This window comes from Acinonyx jubatus, chromosome D1 (genome assembly GCF_027475565.1).
Source record: "Acinonyx jubatus isolate Ajub_Pintada_27869175 chromosome D1, VMU_Ajub_asm_v1.0, whole genome shotgun sequence".
NCBI classification, from domain to species: Eukaryota; Metazoa; Chordata; class Mammalia; order Carnivora; family Felidae; genus Acinonyx; species Acinonyx jubatus.
In genome coordinates, this window is record NC_069390.1 from 21,797,140 (window position 1) to 21,811,898 (window position 14,759).

Here is a 14,759-nt window from a genome sequence, read left to right on the forward strand (position 1 = left end):
TACCAGATAATGTTTGATTTTTCAAGCATACTATTAAATTATTCCTTAAAGAAGGTGTGGAAGGAACAGTTTAGGAAGTAAGTGAGCTTAGGTAACTCCTCAGGGTGCTTATCTCAGTGAGAATTTATAATTGTAACTTAATGAATCATCAGTGTTACTTGGCTTTATGTGTTGGTAAAAATAAAACCAAAAAATGGAACTTATTAAAAGAATAGAAAAAGAACTATAAGCTTGAATGTAAGAGTAAAATAATAAACCTGGTAAAGGATTTTGAACAAAGCCAACCATCTGCAGACATTCTTGGTCATGGGATCCACTTAATACTTTCAACTGGATGATGCCTCTAGAATGAAGAAATGCTATTTCATTTACATTTATGTTTCTTCATCTGAGATTCAAGATCACGCAAGAAAAAATTTGATTTCTTTTGGTCATTTGAGTTAGTCTGATTTTGGTGATATCTTTGCCCTTTAGCTATACTAGCTAAGGATTAGCCAAGGAAAAAATATAATGGATTAGAGCAACTTTGTCTCCTATAATGGAAGGACAGTCATCTGGATTTACCAATACACCATGAATACATATCATGGGGAAGAATTAATCATCAAAAATGAGATAAGATATCATCATGAAAGAGGAGTCTATATTTGATATTAGTTGATACTCAACATTTCATGGAATACATGGTGTATCATCTATTAACATGAGTAACCCACAAAAATGTAAGGGGTACACTGACATTTAGAAAGCTGATTATTAGCAAAGGTCTCTTTCATATATCCTTAAAGAATGATAAGGAATGTTGGGGTGTCCAGGTGGCTCAGTCGGTTAAGCCTTTGACTTCGGCTCAGGTCATGATCTTGCAGTTTGTGGGTTCAAGCCCTGTGTCGGGCTCTGTGCTGACAGCTCAGGGACCACAGCCTGCTTGCTTTGGATTTTGTGTCTCCCTCTCTGCCCTTCCCCGACTTGCGCTCCCCACCTCCCAAAAATAAACATTAAATTTTTTTAATGAATAAAAAAAGAATAACAAGGAGGGTCAACTAAATTTGACACTCAAAACTTATACTTCTGTAAGTTATTATGAAAGTATGATTAAATCTATAAAGGTCCTGATCCTATCTTATATTCACTCTGAAAGGAAGGGCTATCCCTTGTCATCAAACCTCTGCTCCTACAGGGAATACGGACTTCTGATATTTAAAGGAGGAGCCTGGTTTCTCCCTCCATCCCATTCAAGTGTGGAATGGGAGACCTTTTGATTTAAAATATTCTGCTAGCTATATTTAACCAAAAAAACAAAAACAAAAAACAAAGAAACACAGCCTAGTGTTGTAATCTTGACAATGGGTATCTAAAACCATGCTTGAACTAAAGAAACCACAGAAGACAAATGGGAAGGAAAATTTAGTCCTTGAGAAGGTGATCTCAAGAAGGGACATGTAGAGTGGTCCAACTACATTTCAGTGCCTAAAGGTTTGGAAGTCAGGAAGCATGACCATAAATGCACATGTTGAGGAACTTGTTTGACCTGTCTGCTGTTGTCAGTGAGGTATGAATTGGATAGAAATGAGGCCATGCATGTAATCTGTTTTCAGCCCTACAATTTGGAGCCATGGCTTCCTTCTGCTGAGATGCCAGATTAGATACCCAGCTATAATTATATCCTGGGGAAAGTAAAAGCCATTCAGTAAAGGGACTAGTCCCCCAAAACAAATAAACAAAAATATACTGAAAAAGAGAAGAGAAACAGTAAGGAAATAGAAAGACTAGGGCTTCCCTGGGGAAGCCAAACCTAAAAATCCTTCACAAAACAAAGACCTTTAGAGAGGGATACAGTGGTCCTAGGTCAGTAGGGTTACCTGCTGCAGAAAGGGACAAATGAAAAATCCTAATTTAGGACCCAGAGTTTAAGACCTAAGATTTCCTCCAGATTAAGTACAACCAAAGATGTGCTCATTGCTGATGTTAACAAATGTTCATTGAAATAAATCATTTGAATGGATAATTAGATTCATTATAAATTGATGAGACTATTTTCTAAAATATACATGTTTGTCCTTCTAGTTTAGAATGAGTCAATGAGGTTTTTTTTCCTTTTTCTCATATCCCCAAAACCTTAATAATGTCATTCATTTAGCATATTAGGAGACAGAAATGAAAAATAAAATCACAGGTAACTAAAGAGAAAGCTTGTCCATCCCTGGTAGACCTATCCTAAACAATATGACCTCAGAAGTTCAAGGCTATTTGGTTTCTGGGCACCAAAAAAACACAGCATAATAAAATTAGATGATAGTGAAAACAGCCTAACTTTAATTTTTCCTTGAGATTTGTCAACTTTCTAATCCCATTTAAACAAGTTAGTAAAATGATTGGATAACAGGTTCTAAAGAAAAGTTTGTATCATCAGGGAAATATTCCAAGAAACTTTTGCAAAAATATATTAAAATCTTAGGGGAGATCGGAAAATATAACTACCCCTTGGATTAACTATCACAGCTCTTCCCTTATGTTGTGTATAAGTACTGGCATGCAGACTTTTGTCGCATTTGGAATTTTTATCTTAATAGGAATTGGCCCTATCAGCATTTAAGTTTGTTTCTGACTTCTGCTTGCTCATAGAAGGACTGAGAATTATTGTCTTCTATAAAGGTGGTTAAATGGACAGAGCAACAGATTGTAACAGGCTTCAAATAGTCTTGTCAGGTTTGTGATTCATATACAAAAACTAGACATCTATGCAGTTAAGTTGCAGTGACTGTTCCTTTATGATTGACATTTTTATTTAGGAACAAATAGAGTTCCACTTATTCCTGGAAACATATCTATACTATAAATTAGATCCTCCAATGTCTAAAATGAGATACGTAATTTCAAATGAAACAATATTATTGCCTCAATCTAAAAAGAACTAAAAGGATATTTGCTATTATCACATCCATGGGAATGTTTTTGATAAAAAAATATAGCTTTTTCCAGTTTAGGTTGTCTCTGAAATGTGGCTGTATTGGTAGTGACTGAAATAGTTATTAGATCTGATTCATAGAGTTCTTGGTAATAGAAAAAGCATGCCCACATTCTCATGACTCAGGCCCTAGTTAACAAATTCTTATACCATACATCTAATGATATGAGATGTCTCCTCCTTGGCCTTTAAATTAAAAACTGAATTAAAACACCCAGTGATGGCAAGAGTATAAACAAAGAGCATTTTTATAAAATGCTATTGAGAGAGTTACTTGGTGTAACCCTTGCAGAGACCAATAGGGCATTCTATCAAAAGTCTTTAATAGTCAGACTGTCCCTAACATTTCCTTTTCTAATATTCATCCTAAAGAAATCAGTGGCCAAATGGGTTAAGACATTGTACATGCACAATCATTGGAGCATTGTAAATATCAGAAACAACCTATATATATATATGGCAATAAAGGACTTGTTGTAATATGTCCTAATGATATAATAAGACACTATGCAGTCATTAGTGATGATGCTGTTGCTCCAAATGTATAGACATGGAGATATCATTTATATTATTAATTTTAGAAATCTGATTATAGCAAATTATGTGTGTTACCAGCAATTTATATATTATGTATTTATATAATGCATGGATATGTATAGAAATATCTGAGTGATGAGATTTTGACTTATTCTTTTCATATATTTTCTGAAGAAATAGACATGGAAAACAAATTGAAAAAATAAATTGTAAACGAAAGGAAAAGATTTTCAAAGGGTAATAAATGACCCTTTACATCCATTAAAAGACATGTACACATACTATCTTTTTATAATCCATATTGTTTTCACACCAGAAGGAGGCCTGAGTAGGAGGTCAATCTGTGGACCTACCATGTTTTCCCTGGAATGAGGCTGAACTATGACTCCTATTGTCCTGGTTTATAACAGTGACAATATCCCTTGCCTGTTGTTATGAGGACTGTGACCTCTAGCAATATGCTAAAAAGCAAGGGGAAGCAGGGTGAAAACTAATATAAACGACACAGTTGATCGTTTACAAATAGGACTAAACAAGAAGAATGCCAGATATAATTCCCAGAGCCAGAGATTAAAAAGAGACATTGGAGATGGTTGTAAGGGGAAGGCAATAATACACACTATGCATGTTGCTCAGCAACAAAGTGAAGCCGAGATTACTACTGTCGTGCTAGGTGTTTGGGGGCTCAGTGAAAGGAGTGCATGATTGGCAGAAGGACAGCATGACAGACTCACAATTCTACAATCCTGTAAAGTGCAGAAGAAAGTGTTCAGGGGAGGTGCAAAGGCAATGCTTTAGCCCTTATATAACCAAAGTCCAATCTCTGTAAGCAACTAAATGCTTAAGTAAATACCCTTCAGGCGAAGTCCCCTACTCTTTCATCTAGACTGTCGACACTACCCCTTTCCGTGGGATGTTGAAACCACCACCACACTGCATTCATGGAACAGTTAGTATCCCTGAGGTGAAGAATGAGTCCTTGGCACCCAAGGCTAAGTAAGACAGGAGCAGCCCAGTCTTTCAGCTGTAGGTTCCTTGGAAATTGCTTTTCACGTAGCATTCTTGGATGGATCTGTGTTGGTGTCATGAAACACTGGGAATCCCTTGAAGAGGTTTTGAATGGGTCTGTTCTGGAGGAGTCGATTTACCCCAGTCTACTTAGTTAACCATCTTGATAAAAATGGCAAGTAAAAATAAAGGAGGAAGGGCTTCCTATGCATATGACGAGACCTAAGCCTCTTCGCAGAAATTATCTCAGTGAATCTTCACAACACCCTTTCTACCTTCCTTTCAAAGTTAAAGAGGAGTTAACTAACTTGGTCAAGGTCATTCAAATAGAAAGGAGGGGTGCCTGGGTGACTTAGTTGGTTAAGTGTCAGACTCAGGTCATGATCTCAGGGTTCGTGAGTTCAAGCCCCGCATTGGGCCCCACGCTGATGGTGTGGAGCCCACTTGGGATTTTCTCTTCCCCTCTCTCTCTCTGCCCTGCCCCTGCTCACTCACTCATGTGCACTTTCTTCCTTTCAAAATTAATAAATAAACTTAAAAAGAAGAAGAAAGAAAGAAGATGGGTATGGGATTAAAATCTAGGCAGTATTACTCCAATTGTAATCGTTGGCAGCTCTCCTGACTCTCGTAGAACAGAACACATTCTAGTGTTTGTGGATGACTATTGTTTAACGTAACAGTAATCCTTTGAAAATACTGACATCAGATGTAAGCAAGCAAAAGGCACCCAGGACTCAGAATTTTGATTTTTCAGATATTCTTTTTGTAACAGAAGAGGGCAGTTGGTGAATTAGAACCTCGTTCTTCTTCCTTAGTTTTCTTCTTTTGCACAGCCATGATAAATAGCAATATATGAATGAACTCCATAGCTTTAAAAGGGAAAGACATCTGAAAGAATCCAGCACTGTACCAGAATATTGTACCTGAAGGGGGGAAAGCGCTCCCTTAAGCATGCTGTATTTGGTAAGTGGTAACCATTTGGAAACAGAGGTGAAATGAAAATTACCTGCTAAGTCTCAGCCATTCTACAGCACATTTCAGCTGAGAATGCTTAAAACTAAAATACCCGAGAAGGCAAGCTATTTGCAGTTATATTTGTACGTGATCTTATTTTCTCTGTGTGCGAGGAGACTTCCCTTCGAGGTTGTCACTGTTACCATTGAGCGCTCACTCACTCATTCAATAAATGTTTATTGAACATGTACATCATGCCAGAGAGCTGAGCACTGGGGTTACCCAGGTGAATAAATGTTCTCTTCTGTGGAGGGAAGCAAGGACAGACCCCAGGATCTTAATATCTTAATAGTATATGGTAGAGATGAGAGGAACAGATGCACATTAACATAAAGATATATATGCTTGCCCACATATACGCATATGCTATCTTACCACACTGCAGGAGGGAAATATCAATCACACTGAAGATATTAACAGAATGTCTGGGTGGCTTCCACCTCGATCGCAGAAGATTTCATGGATGAGTTGAGTTTTGAAAAGTTTTGGGGAAAAAAAGAATAAAGTAGTGTGGCACAGAATGTGGAAACATTTTCTATTTTGGCAGAGGTAATTTCACAGAGAATCTGAAGAGTCCTCAGCATCATGAAGGAGTATAATTTGAATTAGGAAATAGCTCAGGTAAAACCCCCAGGTAGGAATCAAATATCAGACTTGATGTGTATATTTTTTCAGAGTATTTCTTTTTTTTAAATTTTTAAATGTTTATTTATTTCTGAGAGAGAGGGGGAGCCAGACTGTGAGTGGAGGAGGAGCAGACAGAGAGGGAGACACAGGATCTGAAACAGATTCCAGGCTCTGAGCTATATAAGCACAGAGCCTGACCCAGGGCTCAAACTCATGGACCAAAGATCATGACCTGAGTTGAAGTTGGATGCTTAACCGACTGAGCCACCCAGGTGTCCCATGTTTTTTCAGAGTATTTCTTAGTGAAGTCTTAGAAACAAAATTAGTCTTAGAAACAAAAGATCCCCTTCAGGTCCTTCATTTGAAATCTAAAGTCTTTGTATATGAAATGATGTGTAACTATTACACTTCATTGTAATAAATAAAAGTAAGCCAAAACCATTTTTAAAGGCTTAAGCCTTAGATCAAACAGGGTTAAAGTCCCTGCTTTGCAAATTACATTTTAAACTTGAAAAAAGCACTTACTTCTCTTGCCTCCAGGTTATTTATGAAAGGAAGTTTACTGTGTGTCACTGCACGCAAAGAACTTAGCACACTGGCACATAGTACATGCTCAGTAAATGTAAGCTAGATTATTATCAAGAATACCTCTTTGCAGTTTTATTAAGAATATAACATAAAAAGTGATGTGTGCACTGACTGATGCAATTTGTTTTTTGCTTCAATAAAACAAGTGTATTGAGACATTACCGTATCCTAAAAATTATGGCAGACAGTACAGTACGGTGATGGACAGGGTTGAGTCCTACCTGCCAGGGCATCTGAGTTTATTTAGGTCCCATTTTAAGCAAACCACAATGGCTATCTGGGGTTCCTATTTGCTCTTTATTTACCTATTAATTCCAAAGAAATTCAAAGATCCCTATAGGATATTTTGGTCATCAGAAAACATTTCAAAATGCCTCTAGAACAATGTAGTATTGAATTACTTTTGCACTTAAAAAGTGTTCCTGTTACTTAGATACTTTTACCTTCATTAACATAGGATCCTCCTGCCATTAACATAGCAGACTTCATTGAAGTAAACCCAGGGCTGGAGGGGATGAGTGGAGGGGTGAGGAGAGTTTTGGAGGGAACTGATAATTCAAGGATGTAAATGACTTGCCCAAGCTAACAGGACTAGTGAGAAAGGAATTCTTCTGCAGTAAATTGCCTCTGTACAGAACGAAAGAGTCATCTCTTTTTCCTCAGAGCCCAGGTGGGGCTAGGCCTAAGGAAGTAGATCAGTATTCAGCCTGTGCCCATGAAATTCTCAGCTTCTTTTACAGCCACCCTTTCCCTTATCTGGTCAAAAACAATTCCTCACCACTTGCAGGTTGCTGTACAGCCAATTAAGATTACACCTCTGCTCTTTCTTCTGTTTCCTCCTCAGACAAAAATATTCTGTCCTGCACTAAAATGGGGTGTATCCAAATAACAGAGTATCATTTGGTAATAAAAACGAATGAATACCAGGATATCCTATGACATGGATGAACCTTGAAAACATTAGGATCAATGAAAGAAACCAGACACAAAAGAATCACATATGATATGATTCCACTTATATGAAATGTTGAATATAATACAGATATAAGTCCATATCAATATGAATATAGAATAAGCAAATCTATAGAGACAGAAAGTAGATTAGTGGTTGACTAAGGCAGGATGAGGGGGATGGGGAATGGCCACTAATGGCATAAGGAGTTTCTTTTTGAGATGACAAAATGTTCTAAATGAGACTGTGGTGTGGTTGCACAGTTTTTAGTGTACTGAAAACCTTTGATTTTTATGTTCAGATGACTTATTTGTATGGTAGGTGGATTCTATTTCAATGAAACTGTTAATCAAATAATCATCGTGGGAAGGGCCAACATTATTATAACCATGTCATATTTGCATGTGGCAAACATTTTACATATGTTAACTTTGCGTCTCTGTTGAACTCTCAAAACGACATTCTTATGCTGGTTGTATTTTTATTCCCATTTTTTTTTAATGAGCAAGCAGAGAGAAAGCTAATCTTCCAGTCACACAGTTAGGAAATGACAGACTTAGGCTCAGGAAGCCTGGTTTCAGAATTCTGCCCTTTCAACTGCTTTGCTATTCACATGCTTTCGACAGTCTTCCTTCGCCCTTATCTCTCTGTGTTCTGAGCACATGGAAGCAGTTCCTGTGCCCGGATTCCCTCCCCTTGCATGTATTTGTATGTTTTCTGTCTTCACTTTCATTTTTCCCCATAGATAAGGTATAATTGGTATACAATAAACTGAACACATTTCAAGTGTATAATTTCATAAGTTTTGACATGTCTAACATTGTAAAACCATCATGCAGTCAAGATAATCTAATCAGAACAGTAAACTTATGCATCATCCCCAAATGTTTCCTCATGCTCCCCGGCCCTCCTTCTGGCCTGATGTTCCCGCCTCCAGTTCATTCCAAGCCACGGCTGATCATTTGCTGTCACTTACAGAATCATTTTTATATTCTGGAGCTTTCTATTAAAGGAAGCACACAGTATGTGTACCTTTTCTCTTCAGATTCTTTCACACAGCATAATTATTCTCAGACTTCCATGTTAGTGTGCGCCCAAAAGCCCATTTGCTTTCGTGGCTGAGTATATCCCATATATGGGTATGCTGCAGTTCTCTTATCATTCAGGCATTGGTGTACATTTGGATCATTTTCAGCTTTTAGCTATTGCAGATAAAAATACTATGGATACTGGTGTACAAATCTTTATAGGGACATATCCTTTCATTTCTTTTGCATAAATACCTAGGAGTAGAATGGCTGGATCATATGGTAAACCAAACTCTTTTCTAAACTGGTTGTGGCAGTTAACATTCCCAACAGCGGTGCACGGGAGTTCTGGTCCCTCCACTTTCTTGCCAACACTCTTTGATGTCAGTCATTCTGGTAGATGTGTAGCAGTATCTCATGGTGCTTACAACTTGCATTTCCCTAATCACTAATGATGTTGAACATCTTTTAATGTGCTCATTTGCCATCTATATGGCTTGTAACTTATTCACTATCTTTCTTGTATGGGTTGTCTGTGTTCTTACTATTAAGTTTTATGAGCCATATATACATATATATACATATATGTATGTATACATATATATGTATGTATGTATGTATGTATGTATACATATATGTATATATATCTTGCTTACAAATCTTTTATGAGATACATGGTTGGCAAATATTTTCTCCCAGTGTGCAGCTTATCTTTTCCTTCTCTTAACAATGTCTTTCCAAGAGTTGAACTTTTAATTTTGGTGAGGTCCAATTTATGTTTCTTTCATGGATTATGCATTTGGTATCATACCTAAAATATTTTCGCCAAACCCAAGATCACAAACCTTTTTCTCCTATGTTTTCTTCTGTAAGTTTTATAACTTCACATTTTACAGTTATGCCTATGATCCATTTTGATTTAACTTTTAATGTATGGCATGTGGTATGGACCACAGTTCATAGTTTTGCATATGGGCATCTAATTGTTCCGCACTTTTTGTTGAAAAGACTATCCTTTCTCCACTGAATTATCTTTTTATCTTTGTCAAAATTCATATATGTGTGTGTATCTGTGTGTATTACTTTCTCATCATCTTTGCTTATCAAAATCCCACTTATCCTTCAAAGTTAAGTTTAGATGCCTCACACTCTAGAAAACAACCCCCAAATTTTCGTATTTATTATACTTTGTAGTCATGGTCAAGGCAAATAACACTCATATATTAACAGTGATTATCTCCAGCTGTGGGATTTGGGATGATTTATAGTTTGGTTAATATACTTTGTCAGTATTACCTGAATTTTCTACCATCAGTATTTGTACCTCATAGAAAAAAATTGATTTTATATATGTATAGTGTATTCTTTGCCACGTACTTTCACGTAGATTTTTTTAAATGTTTTGAGTAAATAAAATCCAATACACACGGGGACACACACACACACATGTTATTGGTTCATGTAACCAAAAAAAAAAAATCGCAGAACAGAATAGCCTCGGCATGGAAAGATCTAGATGCTCAATAGCTAGTATGTGGAATCTATTGCTGCTAATTTCATGGCCCTTACTCTTCTTACTGCTGGCCTTTTCCTCAAAGGTAAGAAATACCCAAACCACCACAGGATTAAGTTACTTTGGCAGTCTTGGAGATGCAGGGTAGTTCCTTTCTTATCGTTCTTGAGAAAGGTTTGTGGTTGGCCTGCCTGGTCACTTGCCCTCACACAACCAATTATGTGGACTCTGTGCTCAAGTTATTTCTCACTGTATAACTATATTAGGTACTCATTCCTACCTGAGTGTCTGAGGGTTAAGTCTGGAAAAAATAAACTGAGATGCTATATCAAAATACTAGCTAAAACACAGTAAAATGTCTAAACTAACCAATGTCTACTACTTTCCTTTTTTATATCACCCAAATAATCTGGTTACATAGCTGTCACCCCAAATTTTAGAAGTTTGGAAACTGAGATTATTCAAGTTCACTGTCGTAGTTTTCTATAGCTTCTGTAAGAAATCACCACAAGCTCAGTGGCTTAAAACAACACAAAGCTATTATTTATGGTTCTGGAGGGGATACGAATCAAGATGTTGTCAGAGTTGACTTTCTTCTGGAGGCTCTATGGAAGAGTCTGTTTCCTTGCCTTCTCCAGCTTCCAGAGGCCTTGGTTTGTGGTCCCTTCCTCCATCTTCAAATAACTTCAAAGCCAGTAGTGTGGCATCTTCAAATTGCTCTCTCTGGAATGCTAACCCTCCCGCCTTCCTCTTACAATGATACTTGTGATTAGGGGCACCTGGGTGGCTCAGTCAGTTAAGTGTCCAACTTCAGCCCAGGTCATGATCTCTTGGTCAGAGTTCGAGCCCTGTGTCAGGCTCTGTTCTGATAGCTTAGAGTATGGAGACTGCTTTAGATTCTGTGTCTCCTTTTCTCTGCCCCTCCCTGACTCACACTCTGTCTCCCTCTCTCTCAAAATGGCATGGGTTCTGGGGATTATGATGTGGACATCTTTGCAGGGCCATAATTTGGCATAACATAGTCACTTGTATTTGGAGGTAATGTTGAGTCTTTAATCCATGTTTCCCAACTTGAAGATCTGTGTCTTTTCTACTTTATCATAACTTTATAATGTAACAGTGGTTGTGTATAAGCTTGTCTAGATTTAAAATTCTGGGAGATCAGGGAATTTCACCTACTATAGCAAATAAGCATGTGTTGGCAGGGAGAGGAGTGCTTTTTCTCTAAGACGCAAGGTATAGGTGGGGAATAGAAGTTCGATTTCACTTGTAACTTGCATCATTCCACACTGGCAGTTGCCTCCTTGGACCTCCTTCTTGATTAATAAAGCAATAATATAGATTTGTTTGCATCTCCTTTATTTGATGAATTCTGTTTCTAGCAGAAGACTACGGATTCCATCAGTAGGCAAATTACTTAATAGTTTCCAAATGACAACTATAATTCTTTCTCAGCTGTTCCTACATGTGCAATGAAAAGCAGAGAACTAAGGCAGTTGCATGAATAATTTAAACAGTGAACCTCAGTTGGCTCAATTATCTGATTATTTCTATAAGCATCTGGATATAATTTTAATTTTTTATTCTGTAATGCTTTTTTAGTTTACTTTAACATTTGTAGGCAATGCCTTTTAATAAGTCACTTATTTCTTCCATGTCCTAACTTCAACTTAACAAACATCATTTAATGAGCAACTAATACATGCCCCAAACTGTGCTCACATCTATGGTGGCTAAAAAGACAGAAAACAAGGACTCTCTTTCTCTGGGAGTTTTCAGTCCCAAGAGAAGAGACAATACAATGACACCAATAACTATACAATATGGAATCACGTAAAGGTCATGACTGGGACACAAAAATGGTGATCAAAGTATTTACAGGGAGAGAGATCATTCAGTTTGGAAGAATTAGGGGAAACTTCTGGGAGGAGCAGTATTCTGGAGGGTAGGGAAGAATTTACAAAGCAGAAGTAGAGTAGGAGAGTGTAGCAGTAGAAAGACATGCAAAGCAAGGAGGCAAGGAAACCTAGGACTAATCTTGGGAGCTATACATCCTCTGATAATACTGGGGAATGGTAAGGTACAAGCAAAGGAGGTCCCAAGAACTTAGGACTGAAAGGGACCATTTATGCCCAGCATCTAAAGGTGTCTAATTTATTCATCCCAATACCCTAGTAGTCTTCAGTATGTTTGTTGTGAGGGGATGATCAGGCAATGTCTGGAGATACTTTCCTGTAAATGGGGGTGGGCGGGAGGTGGGGGAGGGAGAAGGGAGGGTGATACTGCCATCTAGTGGGTAGAGACAGGGCTGTTGCTAAATATCCTACATGCACAGAGCAGCCCCCAAAACAAAGAATTATCGGACCCCAAATGCCAGTTGTGTCACAAATTAGAAACTCTGCAATGACCTTGTGAGGTTGTAGTATTATTATTTTCCTTATGTTACAGATGAGGAAATTGTGGTTTTTTAAAGATTACAAACCTTGCCTGAGGCCATTAAAATAGTAAAAGGCTTAACAAGATTAGGGCCACATTATAGGGCATGAAGAATGTGGATACAATTAAGTAGCTAATGAGATTCTCCGAATATGGGCAGGACATGCAATGAAGCTATAGTTCAATGCATTACAAAATAAAGTAAGTAAGGGCGCAGTAAGCACAATGCCCTATGCATAGTAAGCACTCAATAAATGTTCCTTGCTGCTTTGAATGATAGCTGATGCTTTCAGTGATGTGTCAGCCATTAGTGGGCTCCTCTGGGGGTAGGAAAGACCCTGGACTAAAAGTCGGTCTGGGACTAGGGCAGGTGTTCAGAGTGTGAACTGGAGAGAAAGCATGTGGAGTGCACAGGAAGGGAAAAAAAAAATGTTGCCCACAGAGGAACTAGAGAGCCTGACAAACCAATGAATGCATTGGTGTGTGTTGGGGGACGTTGTGAAGGTGACTCTGGTTTTGAACATGAGAAACTGATTTTCACCTGACTACCATAAAGTGAACAGCTGCTGTGTTAGGAATCATTATACTTCCTTAAAACAGACAAACTAAGACACAGAAAGGTGAAGCAATTAGTTCAAGGGCATACCACATTTTCAGATTTCTTTAGAAACTTAGGGAGAAGGAAAATTTGACCTTTTTGAAGATACAATAACTAAATCTTTATAGAAAAGATAAGGGCAAAATGACATTTTCTTTAATAATTCTTCCAAAAACGTTTTTAACATTTATTTTGCTATATATTTGTATAGATGAAAGTTACTTTAACCCCTAGCCAGGCATTCTGGCTGAATGAGATATGTAGAGAAATCAGGGAAGACTTTCCCAAAAAGCATGGAGTGAGATTCTATCTTCTTTTTCACGTTTGCTGCATTATTAAGAGAAAGCCAAGAAAATGGCCTGAATGGCCAGATAACAAGTGGAAGAGAAAAGAGAACCCATGGTAACTGAAGGCTTGGTATCATTATGAATAGTAGAAAGTACCACTAATATTGAATGAGTACCCATTAGATGCTAGCAACTGTGCTAACTATTCATATGGCTTATTTTATTTTATTCTTCATGACTATAGGATAGATATAACCACTGATAGATGAGGCCTTTGAGGCCTAGAGAGGCTACATGATTTACCCAAGGTCATACAGCTAGGAAGTAGTAGCAATATTCAAACCTCAAGTGTTGGTCTCAAGTGCCCAAGCTTTTACCCAATAGTATGTATGTATGACTAGTAGTTAGGAACATAAATTCTTCCCTCTCTTTGTACTTGACAGATTATAAACAAGACTGGAAGGATAGTTGCCATTCAGTGAAGCCCTACCTAAGGGTGACCACAGAGTGGTTGCTAAAGGAACAGCACGCGTCCTTCTCAAATCTCCTACCTTAACTACTTATCGATGCCGCACAGTGGCTTCCAGATCTCACTATTATCGTCTTAGCGCTTCTTTCAAAAATTTGAATTCAGCATCTTCACCATGCATTCTATGAGTAGAGGATACAGCCGTGAACAAGAATGGCAAGGTCTCTACTCCCAGGAACACAGTCCAGCAGAGATAAACAATTCCACAGAGTTCTTAAAAAGAAAATCAGATAAGTGTTTCACACCATACAAAATAGAGTGATGTGATAGACATCGGGTGCCTACTTCAGCTTCTTGGGAGCGACGGCTTCTCTTAGACCAAGATCAGATCAGTGCCTGCAAAGAACAGGAAGGAGATGTTCTAGGCTGTGGGAACAGCTAGTGCTAAGACCCTATTGTCGGCTCAGAAAGAAGGCCCGTGAATCTGGAGAAGCTAAGTGCAGGAACAGATGATGTAAGATAAAATTAAAGAAAGGTTAAGAGGAGGTTGGTTATGCCAGGAAAAATAGGATTTCACAAGCCAATATAAGGAATTTCAATTTTATTCCTGGTACAATGAGATGCCCTCAGGAGGATCTACCCTCTTTCACCCAGGGACTAATGTTCAAAAGGTTAGCATTTGGGATAGAGAAGATTTTAAAGATACCAAGAAAAACTAATTTTACTTTGACTTTACC

General features: G+C 37.9%; 1 protein-coding gene across 9 annotated transcripts in view; it reads left to right on the forward strand.

The window, feature by feature from the left end:
- Positions 1–14,759, forward strand: part of LRRC4C (leucine rich repeat containing 4C) — a 1,189,416-nt gene that overhangs the window by 1,000,016 nt on the left and 174,641 nt on the right. The gene's annotated exons all lie outside the window — the stretch shown is intronic.